The 18,011-nt window shown below is 44.4% G+C and overlaps 1 long non-coding RNA gene across 1 annotated transcript in view; it reads left to right on the plus strand.

Moving 5' to 3' along the window:
- The window catches only part of LOC139439796 (uncharacterized), a 62,347-nt gene that overhangs the window by 32,970 nt on the left and 11,366 nt on the right, over positions 1-18,011 (plus strand). The gene's annotated exons all lie outside the window — the stretch shown is intronic.

An 18,011-nucleotide genomic window follows, 5' to 3' on the forward strand; every position in this document is an offset into this window, starting at 1 on the left:
CGAAGTCTGAAGAAATGGCTTCTCCAGTGCTTGCTTTCCGATATTACCGCTTCAGGTGCATTTCTTATCCACATCCGCTGCCAAGAGACCAGGATTACTAATGAGAAATCAGTAGTTAACGTTTTTCTTCAAGCCCCCAACCACTCCTGCCCCAAAGAAAAATTTTGGCCTGGCCACAGATGCACGTTAGAAGATGTGCTTTGAAAAAGGCTAGGAGGTGAGTCAATGACTCAAAAAAAAAATTTTTTTTTTAAACATAAATAACAAAACTAGGAAATTAATAACGACAGTATTTAACAAGAATTTAGAATGACTTTTGGGTGTTTTTCTCAGACAGGGGCTCAAACGTCCAGTATCCAGCATGAACGTAGGCAAAAAGAGAAGAAAGACAAACTGTGAGAAAGCCAAAATTTCTTGGCACTTTTTTTTCTCTTTCAAATAGAAATTTTTCTTTAACGAGTAGTTGCTGGTTTACAGAAAAATTGTGCATTAAATATAGGATTCCCATATACCTCTCTATTATTATCAAATTGCATTGGTATGATATTTGTTACAATTGATGAAAGCACACTTACAATTTTACTATTAACTATAATCCATGCGTTTACTGTTTGCATTGTGCAGTTCCATGTTTGTTTTTTCAACTTATTCATTCTAGTGTCATGTACAACCTAAAATTCCACCCATCTTAAATTTTTCTTTATTAGAGAAGTTGTCGGTTTACAAAGCAATCACGCATGAAATACAGAATTCCTATACACCACCCCATATATCACACTTTACACTGGTGTAGAACATTTGTTATAATTGATGGTAGCACTTTTTTGGTAATTTTATTAACTTTTTTAAACAGTAGTTACTCTTCTTACAATTGAAAGATTATTAAAATAGTTCTGTCTGTTATCCATTATTTACTTTAGGTGTATTTCCCTCCATATACCACTTTAATATTACCACCTTATATTAGTAGTGTACATTTGTTATAATTCATGAAAGAACATTCTTTAACTTGTACTATTAACTGTAGTCTGTCATGTACAGTAGGGTTCTTTGTGTTATATATACTATATTTAACTTTTAATTTTTCTAATAATATACATCCTAAACTTTCTTCTTTTAACCACATTCACCTATACAGTTCAGTGCTGTGGATTACACTCAAAATAATGTGCTACCTTCACCACCACCTGTTACCAAATCTTTACCATTAGCCTAAATAGAAAATCTATACAAATTTTGCATCATTTTCTCATCCCCTAAACCCAATCTATCTTCTGGTAACCTATATTCTAGATTCTAATTACATAAGTTTGCTCATTATTATTAGTTTATAACAGTGAATTTATACAATATTTGCCTCTTGTGTCTGGATTATTTCACTTAACATAATGTCCTCAAGGTTCATCCATGTTGCTCCATACATCAGGACTTCATTCCTTTTTACAGCTGAATAATATTTCATCCTATGTATATACTAAATTTTGTTTTTCCATTCTTCAGTTGATCGACATTGGGGTTGCTTCTCTCTTTTGGCAAGTGTGAATGGTGCCACTATGAGCATTGTAGTGCAAATATCTGTAAAAGTCCCTGCTTTCAGTACTTCTCGGTATACACTTAGTAGTGTTATTGCTGAGAGATACCGTGTTTTTATCCTTAGCTTCCTGAGGACTGGCAAACTGTCTTCCATAGTGGCTGCACCATCGTATATTCCCACCCACAATCAACAAGTGGGAATTCATTCCTATTCATTCTTATTTCTCTGTATCCTCTCCAACACATAGTTTTTTTTTTTTTTTTTATTATGGCCATTCTAGTAAGTATGAAATGATAGCTCATTGTGGTCTTTTAATATACTTCTTTTTTTCTTTTAAGAAACTTAGATTACATGAATGTTATATAAAAAATATGGGGGATTCCCATATGCCCTGCTCCCTACCCCTCCCATATTTTCCCACGTCAACAACGTCCTTCTTTAGTGTGGTACATTTGTCGTAATTAATGAACACATCTTGAAGCATTGCTACTAAGCGATAGTTATAGTTTACATTGTGGTTTACACTCTCTCCCACACATTTTGCAAATTATTATATGATATACTATGGCTTGTATCTATCGTTATTGTTCTAAAATGCCCCCAAATTACACCTATTTTTCCTCTTCCCTCCCCTCAGAACCTTCAGGGGCCACTGCTTCCACATCCATGATAAAAGTTCTTCCGTTGCTAGGATCAGATCAAGTCTAAGTTTACCCTCGTCTGTCATCCATTCCCCAGTTCTAAGGATTCTGTGATGGTGATTCCCATCCATGTCTAATTGAGAGGGGGCTTAGATCCCATGGGGAAGATGGATAGGACTTTCTTGTTTGCAATTTGTTTTAAAAATTTTTTTTTATTATCTTCTTTTTTTAAAGATACATAAATAACACAAAATGTTACAATAAAAAAGTATAAGAGGTTCCCATATACCCACTCCCCATATCCCCCACTCCTCCCACATCAACAACTTCTTTTATTAGTGTGGTACATTCATTGCACTTGATGAATACATTTTGGAGCATTGCTACACCGCATGGATTATAGTTTATGTTGTGGTTTACACTCTGTCCTAGTCCATTCAGTGGGTTACGCAGGATATATAATGTCCTGCATCTCTCCCTGCAATATCATTCAGGACAATGACAAGTCCTGAAAATGCCCCAATATTACACCTCTTTTTCCCTCTCCCTGGCTTCAGCAACTCCCGTGGCCAGTGTCTCCACATCAATGATATACTTTTTTCCATTGCTAGAGTCACAATAATTCTATAGTAGAATACAAGTAAGTCCATTCTAATCCATATTTTATTCTTCATCCTGAGGACCCTGTGATTGCAGTGTCCATTCCACCTCTACATCGAGAGGGGGCTTAGATCCGACGTGGTTGATGGATGGAATTCTCCTGCTTGCAGCCGTAGACTCTCTTGGTTCCCTGGTGTGGTAGTTGACCATCATCACCTCCCTGTTAGCTGACCTGGGTAAGTCCAAGGAACTGGAGAGTAGGTGTTGCAACTCTGCTGAGGCTCAAGGCCCAGCTGGCACATAAACAGTCCAGAGATTCAAGTCTCTTTAACATACACCAACCACAGGTTCAGTAAAAGTGACAGAAGAGGCATGTGTAGAAAGGTCACATCTGAGTCCAACTCCATCACACTCAGGAGCACAAATTCCAAAGTAGGGCCCACTGACAAGGCACCAAACTCCAGAGCCATCTGTCATGACTATAGGGCCTGGGAATCTCTGTAGCCCTCAGGAGAACCACTACCTGGGGTTGTATCTACTTTGGCTGTCTCTGAGATCCTGCTGAGATGTGAATAAGCATGACCCTTTGATGACCTCCCAACTCATTTTGAAGTCTCTTAGTCAGATAAATTCATTTGTCTTTACCATTTCCCCTTTTATTCAAGGTCTTTTTCTAGTTGCATCAGCAGCTGGTGTTTGGCAGTAATCCCTCAGCATGAGGGAGGCTCATCCCGGGGAGTCATGTTCCACCCAGGGGGGAAGGTAAGGCATTTACATGCTGAGTTTGGCTTAAAGAGTGGCCACATTTGAGCAACAAGGAGGCTATCAGGAAGTAACACTTAGGTACTCTTTGATACTATGCTAAGTTTCAATTTCAAAAGTAAAGGTTTCATAATCAGGGGCCATCTCTGGTCCATCCTCCTTCACTAGTTTCTGCTCCTGTACTCAGGGGATTCTTGCTGTACCATTAGAGAATGTGGCAGAGTGCCCCAGGATCGGAATTCGATATTTCTTTGGTTATTGTGTGACCCTCCACCCGCTGTGAAAATGCCCCATGAACACTTGAACTCATTGATATACCTTAAGGTATGCCCCAGGTGAACCTTCTCCCATGCATCCTCCATCTCTGACGCCTGGCACCAATGGTCCCCCCAACATAATTGTTACCCCTCTGTGATCCAAAACTTCTTCAAAATTGAAGTCAACAATATAACATACTACAGTTAATAGAAAAATGATATAATAATGGTGGTTTTTTAAAAAAATGGATAAAATACAGAAATTTTTAAAAAGATTGAAATAAAAAATATAAAATAAAGAATTTTTAAAAATTTATGTCTTCACTGTAAGATCTGTTGTCTTGTATGTACAGTGACATTTGTTTCCATTTATTCATCCAGTGACTTATTTTATAATGTTTGTCTTCAAAGAAGCTTTAGGTTACAGAAAAGTCACATATAGAATATAAGCAATGCACATATACCCAAAGTCCTCTCCCTTTCCCCATTTCCCCTATTAATAACGTTTTACCTGTGTATGGTACATTTGATAAAATTGATGTACAAATAGTGAAACATAGCTACTAATGGTCAGTGATTTACATTGTGGTTTACATTTTGGACCATACACTTTTATAGCTTTGATGAAATTTGATATGGTCTGTAACCATCCTTGCAAGATCACGTAGAACTATTCCATTGCCCCCCAAAATGACCCATTCTCCAACTATTCTATATCTCCCTCTCTCTCCCTCCTTGACCCTTCAGGACTCATGGTAACTGCCATGATTAACTCATTGATGGACTGGATTCATATTTCCTTGCAACAACATTGAGAACTTCACATACTGGCTTGCCCTCTGCTCTTAGGCACTGCCTATGCTCTCAAGAGCCTCCTGCCCCTCTGTTTGAGATTATAAAAGGACTTCCCAGGATGGGAGCCCAACACCTTCCCACTCATTATGTGAGTCTCCACCTCCTGATCCAACACACTCTGACAATCTGAATGCTACATACTCCCTAGAAGCCTGTCCAAGGTGTGAACTGTTCTGCATGTCCCTGACATCTAACACCTTAAACCAGTAACCCACCCCTGCCATATTTGCCAAAATAACATTTTCAACATTGTAGTTTCAACCACATACCCACAAATCCCTAGAGCTCACCTTTTCCCTCCCCAACCCTCCCCCCAATGCTATGGATAGTCTAACCCACCCTCCCCACCCTGCCCCCCTCTCAGACCAGCACCACCCAGCCCAAAAGCATCACTCTACACTGTTATGCCCACCCACTGCATAACTACACCCTTCACCTTATAATAGATTTTGCCCGTATGGGCATGGGCTCACAACTTTCTTCTCCCTTTCTGTCTCCTGTAAACCTGTCTTCCAGACTCTAGCTCTGTGTGCCTACTTGATTTGCTTAATTCATATTGTCCTTCAGTGCCTGGTTTGCTTCTCTACATAAGGTCTTCAAGATTCATCCATGTTACCCTGTGTGTTAATACTGCATTCCCTCATACAGTTGAGTAATATTCCATTCCATAATTTGTTAATTTGTTTATCCATTCATCTGCTGATAGACATCTGGGTTGTTTCCACCGTTTTGCAATAGTGAGTAATACTGCTATGAACATTGGTGTGCATATATCTGTTCATGTCCTTGCTTTCAATTCTTATATGTATTTACCCAGGAGTGGGATTGCTGGATCATATGGCAGTTCTATAGTTAGCTTTCCGAGGAACTGCCAAACTTTCCTTCACAATGGCTGCACCATTCTATATTCCCACCAGCAGTGGATGAGGGTTCCTATTCCTCCACATCCTCTCCAACACTTGCAGTCCTCTATTTTTAAATAGTTGCCAGCCTAATGGGTGTAATAAGATATATCATTGTAGTTTTGATTTGCATTTCCCTAATAGCTAGTGAGGTTGAGCATCTTTTCATGTGATTTTTAGCCATCTGTATTTCTTCTATAGAGAAATGTCTATTCAAATCACTTGCCCACTTTTTAATGGGTTGTTTGTCTTTTTATTTTCAGGGCATAGGATTTCTTTATATGCTGGATATTAGGCCCTATCAGATATATGGTTGACAAATTGACAAAGTCCTTTGAAGTGCAAAAGTTTTTTGATTTTGAGGAGATCCCATTTATCTACTTTTTCTTTCATTGCTCGTGCTTTGGTTATAAAGTTTATGAAACTATTTCCTAATACAAGATACTGTAGATCCTTCCCTACATTATTTTCTAGGAGTGTTATATTCTTGGTTCTTATGTTTATATCTTTGATCCATCTTAAGTTAATTTTTGTATAAGGTGTGAGATGGTATTCCTCTCTTGTTCTTTTGGATATGGATATCTGATTCTCCAAAGCACCACTTATTGAAGATGCCTTTCTCTTCCAGTTGAGTGGGCTTGGTGGCCTTGTTGAATATTAGTTGACCTTATATGTGAGGCTCTGTATCAGAACTCTCAATTTGTTTCCATTGGCCAGTATGTCTATCCTTGTGCTAATGCCATGCACTTTTGACCATTATAGACTTGTAGTATGTTTTAAAGTCAGGTAGTGTGATTCCTCCGATTTCATTTCTCTTTTTCAATATATCTTTGGCTATTTGAGGCCCCTTGCCCTTCTCAGTAAATTTCTTTTTTTAAAAAAATATTTATTTTATTTATTTATCCCCCCCTTGCCACTTTCTTGCTATCTGCTTTCTGTGTCCTTTGGCTGCGTGTTCATCTGTGTCTCCTTGTTTTCCTTTGCTGCACCATCTTGCTGCACCAGCTCTCTGCAGGTATGGGCTGTCAGCTCTCTGTGGGCACAGGCCATCAGCCCTCCATGGTTGTGGGCCATCAGCTCTCTGTGGGCGTGGGCCAGCTTGCCTTCACAAGGGGGCCCTGGGAAGCAAACTCAGGGCCTCCCATATGGTAGACAGGAACCCAATCAGTTGAGTCACATATGGTTCTCCCAAATAAATTTCAGTTAGCTTTTCCACTTAAGTAAAAAATGTAGTAATTTTTATTGGGGTTGCATTAAACCTGTAATTCAGTTTGGGTAGGATAGACATCCTAATGAGGGTTAGTCTTCCTTTCCATGAACCAGGAATACTCTTCCATTTATTTAGGTCTTTTTTTATTTCCTTTAACAGTATTGTATAGTTTTCTGCATATAAGTCATTTACATCTTTAGTTAAATTTATTCCTAGGTTTTTGATTCTTTTATTTGCTATTGTAAATGGGATTTTTTCTTGATTTCCTCCTCAGATTGCTCATTATTGGTGTACAGAAATGCTACTGATTTTTGCACATTGATCTTATAACTTGTGACTTTACTGAATTTATTTATAAACTCTAGGAGCTTTGTTGTAAATTTCTCAGACTATTTTTATGTGTAGGCTCATGTGATCTGCAAATAGTGAAATTTTTACTTCTTCCTTTCCAATTTGTATGCCTTTATATCTTTTTCTTCTCTAAGTCCTCAAGCAAGTACTTCTGCCACAATGTTAAATAAGAGCAGTGAAAGTGGATATTTTTATCTTGTTCCCAATCTTAGAGGGAAAGCTTTTCACCTTTGAATATGATGTTAGCTGTGGATTTTTCACATATACCCTTTATCATATGGAGGAAACTTCCTTCTATTCCTATCTTTTGCAGTGATTTTATCAGGAGAGGGTGCTGTATTTTGTTGAATGCTTTTTCTGCATTTATAGAGATGATCATGTCATTTTTTTTTCTTTCAATCTCTTTATGTGGTGCATTACATTGATTGATTTTCTTATGTTGAACCATCCTTGCATACCAGGGACAAAGCCCACTTGGTCATGGTGTATAATTCATTTGATGTGTTGTTGAATATGATTAGAAAATATTTTGCTGAGGATTTTAGCATCTAGGTTCATTAGAGAGGTTGGAATATAGTTTTCCTTTACATGGTGATTTTGGCTTCCATAGTAGGATGATGTTGGCATCATAGAATGAGTTAGGCAATGTTCCTTCTACTTTTATATTTTTTGGAAGACTTTAAGCAGGATAGGTATTAATTCTTTCCAGAATGTTTGGTAGAATTCACCTGTGAAGCCATCTATTCCTGGGCTCTTCTTAGTTGTAGGTTTTTGATGACTAATTCTATCTCATTACTTGTGATTGGTTTGTTGAGTTCATCAATTTATTCTTGTGTCAATGCAGCCTCCTTGTATGTTTCTAGGAATTTTTCCATTTCCTCTAAATTATCCATCTTGTTGGTATACAATTTTTCAAAATATTCTCTTTATTTCTGTGGGATCAGTAGTGATATCCCCTTTCTCATTTCTTACTTTATGTATTTGTATCTTCTCTGTTTTTTTCTTTGTTAGGCTAGCTAAGGGCTTGTTAATTTTATTAATTTTCTCAAACAACCAGGTTTTGTTTTTTTAAAATTTTTTCTAGTGCTTTCTTATTTTGACTTTTATTTAGCCATGCTATAATCTTTGTTATTTCCTTCTTTCTACTTCCTTTGGGGTTAGTCTGTTGTTCTTTTTCTAATTTCTACAGGTATCCAATTAGGTTTTTGATTTAACTCTTCTTTTTTAATAGAGATATTTAGGGCTATGAATTTCCCTCTCAGTACAGCTTTTGCTGCATCCCCTAGGTTTTGATACGTTGTGTTGTCATTTTCATTCTTTTCAAGGTAGTTACTGATTTCTTTTGTGATTTCCTCTTTGACCCACTGTTTGTCTTAGTGTGTGTTGTTTAACTTCTATATCTTTCTGCCTAATATGGGTTCTTTGGCCCTTACTGATTTCCAGCTTCATTCCATTGTCATCAGAGAAATAACATTGTATAATTTCAATCTTTTTAATTCATCAAGAGTTGTTCTGTGGCATAACATCTTGTCTATCCTGGAAAATGATCCATGTGCACTCAAAAAGAATGTATATCCTGCTGTATTTGGGTGTAATGTTCTGTATATGTCTGTTAGGTCCAGATTCCCTAATGTATTATTCAGTCTCTGTTTCTTTATTAATTCTCTGTCAAGATGTTCTGTCTAATGGTGATAATGGTGTATTAAAGTCCCTCACTATAATTGTAGGGGCATCTATTTCTCCACTTAATTTTTCTAATGTTTGCCTCATGTATTTTGAGGCACCCCAATTAGGTACATCAGTGTTTATGATTATTCTTTCATCTTTATAAATTAGCCTTTTTATTAATATATAGTATCTGTCTTTGTCTCTTACCATCATTTTTCATTTAAATCCTATTTTGTCTGATATTAGTATAGCTACTCCCACCCTTTTCTGGTTATTGTTTGCTTCTAAAATTGTTTTCCAACTATTCACTTTAGCCTGCTTGTATCCCTGGATTTAAGGTAAATTTCTTGTAGGCAGCATTTATTTGATTCATATTTTCTTGTCCATTCTGCCAATCTGTGTCTTTGACTGGTAAGTTTAATCCATTAATGTTCAATGTTATTACTGTCAAGGAATTACTTTCATTAGCCATATTTTCTTTAGGTTTATGTAGGTCATATGTTGTATTTATTTCTCTTTTTGTTTTTTTAATTGTTCTTACACTCTCCTACCCTATTTCTCCTGTTTTTTTTTTTTCCTTTTGATCTGTAGAACTCCCTTTAGTGTTTCTTGAAGGGCTGCTTTCTTATTGACAGACTCTCTTGATTTCTTATTATCTGTGGATATTCTGAACTTTTTCTCATTTTTGAATATCAGTTTTGCTATATAGAGAATTCTTAGCTGGAAATTTTTTTTAGCACTTACCTCTGTTATACCACTGTCCTCTTACCTCCATGGTTTCAGATGAGAAATCAGCACTTAATTTTATCAAGCTTCTTTTGTATGTGATTAATCTCTTTTCTCTTGCTCTTTTCAGAATTCTCTCTTTGTCTTGAGCATTGGACAATTTGAGAAGTGTGTGTCTTGGAGTAGGCCTGTTAAGATTTATACTGTTTGGGGTACACTGCACTTCCTGGACATGTACATCCATCTCCCTCAATAGAGTTGGGAAGTTTTCAGCCATTATTTCCTCCAACACACCTTCTGTCCCCTTTCCCTTCTCTTCTCCCTCTGGCATACCTATAATATGTATGTTTGTGCCTTTCATGTTGTCGTTCAAATCCTTAAGTCCCTGCTGGTTTTTTTTCTTTTTATCTATCTTTGAGTTTAGATGTACTGTCTTCCACATTGTTTATTCTTTCCTCTGACTGTTCAAATCTGCTGCTATGTGCTTCCAGTATATTTTTTATTTCTTGCATTGTGAAATTCTTCACCATCATGTCAGTTATCTTTTTATGTTTATTTACAATTTATTCCATATGTTCTCCTAGTGTCTTCTTAATATTCTTAATCTCTTCCTTCACTTCATTAAGTTGATTCATGATATTTGTTTGGATATCTCTGATTAGTTGTTCTATGTTCTGAATTTCCTCCTGGTTTTTAGCTTGTTCATTGGATTGGGCCTGGAATGATTTGTAATTTTTTGTTGGTGCCTGGTGATCTTTTTATCTTGATGGGTTTATTTAGTTGGTTAGCTTTTTTCTCTACTCTAGGGTTCTATTTTGTTATTGTTTTTTTGTGTGTGGTAAGGTTTCACTTTGACACTTTATTCCTTTTATTCTATTTCCTTGCTGTTGTCTGTGGTCCTCGGGAAAAAAATTTAGGTCCAGAGAAAAGGAAAGAGATATAAAGAGAAAAAAAATAATAGTAAAAGGTAGTAGAGGAACCATTCAAGACCTAGGAGAATTAATAATTAACATGAATAAGAAGTACAGAGGAATAAGATTGAAAAAGTAGAAGAGAAATAACGAAACAAAGAAGCAGAATAGAGAAAAATATATAGAATGAATTAAAAGCTCAGACTGATGAGAAAAGAGGAAATTTAAAAAGGGAGAATGAAAATAAAGTTTAAAAAGTAAGAAAACAGAAAAATTAGTGAGAAATAAAAACAAGAAAAATTGAAGACCAAACAAAAAGAGGTGGAATGAAAGAACAATAACAGAAAAAAGAATATAGAAAAATAAGAAGATAAAGAAAAAACAAAGAAACAGGGAAGAAAGGAAGGGGAAATATAACAAACAAGAAAGAGGACAGCAATCAACTCATTTAAAGAAAAAAAGGAAAAATAGAAAAAAAGAACAAAAAAGAAAAATAAACACAGAAAAACAGTGTTCCCTCTTAGATCCCTAAGGATCTTTTCAGGCTACTGGTGTTCATCAATAAATGACCTTGCAGCCTGCCCTCTGCTGATTTTAGACTGGGTTTTAGTGAATAAAATAAGGAAAATATTAAAAAAGGAATTTTTTTAAAAAGAGAGATCCAAGAAAAACTAATAAAGAGAACGTCTGTATGTTCCCTGTCATAAAGTTCCTGCTGGATGCCTGACAACCAGTGAATCACTTCTCTAAGAGCCAGGAGTCAAACCAGGGACCTCACCTATGTAAGGCAAGAACTCTTCCACTGAGCTAACCTGTCTTCTCAGACTAATTATCCTTTCAGAAGACTATCGTCCTCCTTTCCCTCAGGCTGATTAGGCACTGTCCCCGCCCGGCTCATCAAATATCTCTCTTTGCCTATGTGGCTGGGCGTGACAGCCTGCCTGAGGAGATCCCTCTCCTTTCTCCCTGTCAAGTGGGGGTCCCTTCGATGTTCAAAGGGGCTCAGCTGGCCAAACTCACCACAAAGAAACCACTTTCCACCCTCACAGACACCTCCCCAGGAATCTCCCCTCACACTCCTCTTCAGAGTAGGGAGCCAGAGGTTCACTTAGGCTATTTGCCTTGAGGGTGGCTTATAAGTGTGGCTTCCAGCCACTGGGGCAAGCAACTCAGACTCAACTTTTGGCTTTGTTATCTTTCTAGTACTCTTCCAAATGACTCAGAGCACCTTCCTGTTCTAAATATATCCAAAGCCACTGGCAGGGAGGAAGATGTCTGTTCTTCTCTCAGTTAGATGCTATTTTGTCCCCATCTCCTTCCCGCCCAGTATTGGCAGCCGGCGCTGCCCCTCCTTCTCCCCTTCTCCGTCTTCCGCCTAGCCATTATCTAGACAGCCCACACTTTCCCCTTCCCCTTCCTTGCTCCTAACCTCTTAGCCAGCTTACTGTCCAGTAACCGCCTACGCAAGCAACAGCACCCGCCGGCACCAATCAAGTCCCTTTATGTATCCCTAGACCCTATAAAACCATGTCCCCTTCAACAATAAAGTAGACTTGTGCCTAGACCTTGTCTCCATGGTGTTCTTGCTTGCACCGCGCGTCCCCCGTGCCTGAGCGGAGAGAGCGAGGGCCCAACAGCTTCGTGCCGAACCCCCTCCTCTCCTTCGACCGCGAGGCAGCCCCCGTCCAGAGAGCCCGCCCGGCCAACCGCGCCGACCCTCCCGGAGGCCCGCCACTGCCCGCAATTGGCACCCAACGTGGGTGGGGCCCACTCTGACGCCTACCCCCCACACTTCGCTTAAGGTAGGGACTCTTCGGCATCTTCCATTCAAACCAGAATGGGTGCTTCGCTCTCCTCCCATCAGGTCCCGCAGGTTCGGGCCCTGGCTGCCCTCCTGGAAACTAACCAGGTTAGAGTTTCCGTCCGCCAGCTTCAGCGCTACTGGGACTTACTTCTCCCGTTCAATCCCTGGCTCATCACCTGCCCGCTCTGGAGTCCTCAGACTTATGCCCGGCTGATCGAACGAGTAGCCTCAGCCATGGAACATGAGGGCCAGGTCTTTCCCCCCGGCCTCCTCCCCGCTCTTGTGGCCATTCGCGCTTGTTTGCAAGGCGTGCCTGCTCCCGAGGCCAAGGCCTTCCCGTGCGATACCGTGGATGAGTCAGGGGAAGGGCGCGGCCGCCAAGACGGTGCTCCCGGTAACGACTCCGATGCCGAATCGCTCTCGGCTCAGTTGGAGGCCGCTCTTGAGCTTGACCCCCCTTACGCCGCTGATTCTGACTCCAACCAAGATGGCGCACTTCCGCCTTCTTCCTCACGAAACAAAGGAAAGCCCACCCAAGATGGCGCGCTCCCTCCTTCTTCCTCCCAAAAGAGGAAGAAGCTGCACTCCCTGCCCCTTCCTGCTTCTTCACGGAAGGACTATCCGCCGTTGTACCCTCCCCTTCCTGCCTCGGCACCATCTTGCCCCTACCCGGAACCGGCGCCATCTTGCCCTTACCCGGAACCGGAAGCGCTTCATCCGCCATCTTCTGATGACGACCTAGATGATGCGTACGAGCGCCCGCCATCTTATGTGCCGCCGAATAGACACCCCCTCCTGTGCTCTAATGATCTTCTCTTGGAGCCCCCCACTGCTCCAATCGCTGATATGTATCCGCTAAATCCCAATCGTTCTCGAGCGAACCCCCAAGTATGGGTTCCCTTCTCTCCGAAAGATGTGCAAACCCTCCGCAGCGCTATCCGAGAGGACGGTCTCGCCAGCCCCCATGCTCAAGACCTCCTTGAACGTATGACCTTTGCCCGCTGTCTCCCCTACGACTGGATATCCCTCGTGAGAGGCATACTTCCCTTGGGGCAGTTTATTGACTGGTGCGCACATTTCGCTGCCAAGAACGAAAAACAAATTGCCGAGAACGCCCGCGACGGCACCCGATATCCTGCCAACGTGTTCCTCGGACTGGGGCGCTACGCCATGCCACAGAGCTACGTCGCCCTCCCCCAAGGCTTCTTCCTCCAGCTAAGGCAGTGTGCCCCCCGTGCCTTCCGCAACTGCGCCGCCTCCGCGCCCGAGCCACTCACCAGACTTTTCCAGAAACCAGAGGAACCGTTCTCCGACTTCATGGTGCGTGTCCAGGCCGCGGCCGAGCGCAAGGTCGTTGGCACGCAGGCCCAGACCTCCTTCATCAAGGACATTGTTCAGGAGGGTGCAAACCCAACTTGCAAGGCGATCATCAGGCCGCTGAGAGACAAGCCCCTCCACGACTGGGTCCTTGCCTGCTCCGGAGTCAATGCCCAGGCCTCCACCGTGGCCCAGGCTGTCCTCGCTGCCGTCTCAGCCTCCAACAAATGCTTCTGCTGTGGCGAACTCGGCCACTTTGCTCGAGACTGCCCCAACAAGCCATGGCTGCCGCCGGACGTGCCCAACATAGGCCATCCACCACGGCCTCCTTCCACTCCGTGCCCGCGGTGTGGAAAAGGATACCACTGGGCCCGCGACTGCCGCGTCCCTAACACCAGCCGCAAGCCTTTAAATGGCCATGGGGGCAGGTCTCAGCCCCACAACAAAGAGGCCGCAATGACTCAGCGCCCCCGCCCATGAAAGTACTCTGGTCTGTTCCCATCGCACCCTCCACCAGGCCTCTTCTCTCTATCCAAGTCTCCGGCCGCTGGCTCACAGGGCTACTCGACACAGGAGCAGAAATTTCCTGCATCCCACTCGACCAGGCCGGGCACCTCCCTCTGACCGATGGCCCCCTAGTTGTGGGAGCCACCGGCCAAGCGCCCTCCCAGCAAGTTGCCCAGGACGTCGTCTGGAGAGACGCAGAAGGTTGACTGGTGTAGCTGAGTGTGAGGGTTTCGTCCTCGCTCAGGCCCAAGAGTCGGGGGGGCTTGCTCCTGCCAGGCAGCCGGCGGGGGGTGCTCCAAGATGGAGCACCGGTCCTCCAGGCATGGGGGACGCGCGGTTGGGGAAAAACCACGGAGACCGCTTGAGTGCAAGAACAGGTCTGCTTTATTACAGAAGTACACTTAGCTATATAGGGTTGGGTAGAGGGAGGGGCGTGATGAAGGGAGGGTTGGCTAAGGGGCGGCTGTGGACAGGCTGAAGCTGATGGATAGACCTGAGGTAAGCAGTTACTGGGGAAGAGGGCAGATTGTGGGTTGGCAATATGGGTGGGACTGGCGGGAAGGACGGCGGGGGCTGGAAGGGGAGGAGGGGTGGAGAAAGGCGGCAACAGACCGGGAACCTTCCGCCCCCCTCATTCTGAAGGAAATCTCGCAAGTTCTTTGGGGCCATGATATCCTGCATCAATCGGGAGCCGTTCTCACTGCCACGCCACCGCAGCTGCCCCCCCAATAGTTTCGGCCATTGCTCGCGTTTGACCTCCAGCACCCGTTCCTCTGCAATGCGATACAGAGGAGCCCATTTGGGTGGAGCAATGGCCTTTCCCAATCCCTAAACTGGACATTCTTAAGGGGCTTGTTGATGAGCAGCTTCACGCGGGCCACATCGAGCCCTCCACCAGCCCATACAACTCGCCAATTTTCTTCATTCAAAAGAAGAACGGGAAGTCCCGTCTACTTCAAGACTTAAGAGAAATCAACAAACACATCAAGCCTATGGGATCGCCACAGCCCGGCCTCCCCCACCCTACCGCGGTGCCCCGGCATTGGTTTGTTGCAGTGATAGATATTAAAGACTGCTTTTTCTCCATCCCGTTGCACCCGGACGACCGACTGAAATTCGCCTTCACGGTTCCTCAGACCAACCATCGGGAACCAGCACTGCGATACCACTGGCGCGTTCTGCCTCAGGGCATGTGAAACAGCCCTGCCATTTGCCAGATGTATGTACGCGAAGCCATCCAGCCACTCGTGAAGTACGCTAACATCATCCACTATATGGACGACTTGCTCATGGCCCATCCCTCAGAGTCAGGTCTGCACGCAGTCCTGGAGCAACTGCTGCACCACCTTCGAGACCTAGATCTCAAAGTCAATACACAGAAGCTAATGGTTCATCCACCCTACCAGTTCCTAGGGTTCTCCATCACTTCCACCGTTGCGCCCCAAATGCCACACATCAGAATTCCTGACCTGCTTACGCTCCTCGAATTGCAACAACTCTGCAGACAGATCAATTGGTTGCGCCCAGTGCTGCTGCTTACCACAGAGCAACTCCAGCCCCTGTACCGGCTACTCTGCTCCAACGCTCTGCCATCATCCGCACCCGGAAAGAGGATTCGCCTCACCGACGAGGCCAAAAATGCCCTGGCCCGGGTAAATAGAGCCATCGAACAGTGCCAACTCCAGCGACATGAGCCCGGGAAACCGTTGTTAGGCCTAGTCTTACCCACTCGGGGAACACCTACTGGCCTTCTTTGGCAAGACGGACCGCTCCTCTGGGTCCATATGGCAAAGAGCAAGCTCCGAAAGATTGGACCTCAAACCACCCTATTCATTCAGCTCGCCACCGCCCTAGTCACACAAGCCACCCATCATTATGGGTGCCCACCTGACACCATTGTGTGGCCCTTCACCACCGAGCAAGTCACCACCCTGCTACGCAGCTCCGTTGATATGCAGACTCTTATGGAGCTTTATCATGGCAACTTCGATAACCACTTTCCACAGCATCGGTTACTGCAGGGCCTTCCCCTGCTAGAAATCGCCGCCCCCCGCCATTTCCCTTTTCCATCCAGGAAGCCTCTTCCAGACACCACCATCATCTTCACAGATGCCTCCAAGACTAAGTTTGCCGCCGTTGTCTTCGCACCCGGCGAGCACCAGCCACGTTCACATGTGCGCCTCCATCAATCCTCTGTGCAAGTGGCCGAACTGCGTGCTGTCATCTTAGCACTCCAAACCCATCCCCACTGTCCACTGAACATCTTTACAGACAGCCTCTACTGCCTACAAGTCTGCCAAGTCATCGCCTTTTCTGCGTTTTTTCCGCCCGACAACTCAGCGAGTGAAAGCATCAACGTCGCTCTCCTGGACCTTCAAGAGCTCATAGAAAACCGCCAACAGCCTTGGTTCATCGCTCACATCCACAGCCATTCCGGCCTTCCCGGGCCCCTGGCCCACGGCAACCACCTTGCTGATCAGGCCGTTCACCTGCTTCCAGCCGAGACCACCGTCACAGTCAGAGACCTCATCAATCAGGCCAAGCTGCTGCACACCAGATTTCACTTCTCAGCAGCTGGCCTCCACAAACTCTTTCCAGACCTCCCAATCCATACCTGCAAACACCTTGTGCGGTCATGCTGAACGTGCGCTCCATTGCTGCCCTTGGGGCCGCTCCAACCGCAGGGAGTTAACCCTCGTGGGCTCTGCCCCAATTCCAGATGGCAAATGGACGTCACTCACGTCCCCCAGTTTGGCCGATGGAAATACCTCCACGTAGCCATCGACACCTTCTCTCATCTCTGCTACGCAACCGCGCTCACCGGAGAAACAGCCAAGCACGCCATCCAAGCGCTCAGAGAATCTATTCTTTTCATGGGCGTTCCATGGGACATCAAGACAGACAATGGACCTGCCTACCGGAGCGCCTCCTTTGCCAAATTCCTCAAGCTCTACGACATCACCCATCACTTCGGCATTCCCTACAATCTGCAGGGACAAGGCCTAGTAAAGCGTGCTCACCAGTCTCTCAAAACCCTCATTCTCAAGACATCTGCCGACCAGCCGCGTCGCACCCCTTGCGACGGCGTCACAGAGGCCCTGATCCGACACAACCTGATGACCTTCAATGCCCAAGGCTTTTCACCGGTCCACATGCACTGGGGGCCTACCTTCTGGCCCACCCCTGCACCGCTTGTCCTCTGGCGTGACCCGCAGACCACCCAATGGCATGGACCTGCCCCTCTCTTAGCCCAAGGACGGGGATTTGCCTGCGTTTTCCCTGAATCAGAGCCGCAGCCCATCTGGGTCCCAGGATGTCTCATCAAGCCCCACACCGCCGAGGCTTCCGCTAACGCTGACACCAATGATCCTCCTAACGAGTTGCCTACCTAACTTGCCTCCTTCCCATCGCTGTTTCCTTTGTAGTTTTCTCTCTCTCTTTTGTCTCCACAGATGATTCGCCGCCATGTGGGTAGTTCCGTTCTTCCCATTGCTCTCATCATCATGCTTCTCTTCATCTCCCCGGCCGTTGTCAACTCGGCCCATCAACGCTCCAATTGGACCCTCCAGTGCTGGCAAGAGGAAGCCTTCCTCATTATCAGAAAACTACTGCCCACGCCTGAATCCCCACCCCTCGCCGTTGGCCCCAATAAAGTCCTCAATCCCCCCACCTCCCCCCCTTCCAGCGGCACCCCCCCCTTGTCCATCGCTCCCCAGCCATGGCCCCCCCTACCAAGTATTCCAGTCCCCTTCTCGCGTTAATCTATGCATCCTACTTATCTCTAAATACTTCTCACCCCAACCTCACCAAGAACTGTTGGCTCTGCCTCTCCCCCTCCCTTCCTATCTATGAGCCTGTCGCCGTTAACTTCACGTTCAACAAATCCACTTCAGTATACCCAGCCGAGTGCAACTGGAACACTTCCTCCATCCCCCTAACCTTTCAATCTGTTTCCTCCACAGGATG

Source organism: Dasypus novemcinctus, chromosome 10 (assembly GCF_030445035.2).
Source record: "Dasypus novemcinctus isolate mDasNov1 chromosome 10, mDasNov1.1.hap2, whole genome shotgun sequence".
In the NCBI taxonomy this organism is placed as follows: domain Eukaryota; kingdom Metazoa; phylum Chordata; class Mammalia; order Cingulata; family Dasypodidae; genus Dasypus; species Dasypus novemcinctus.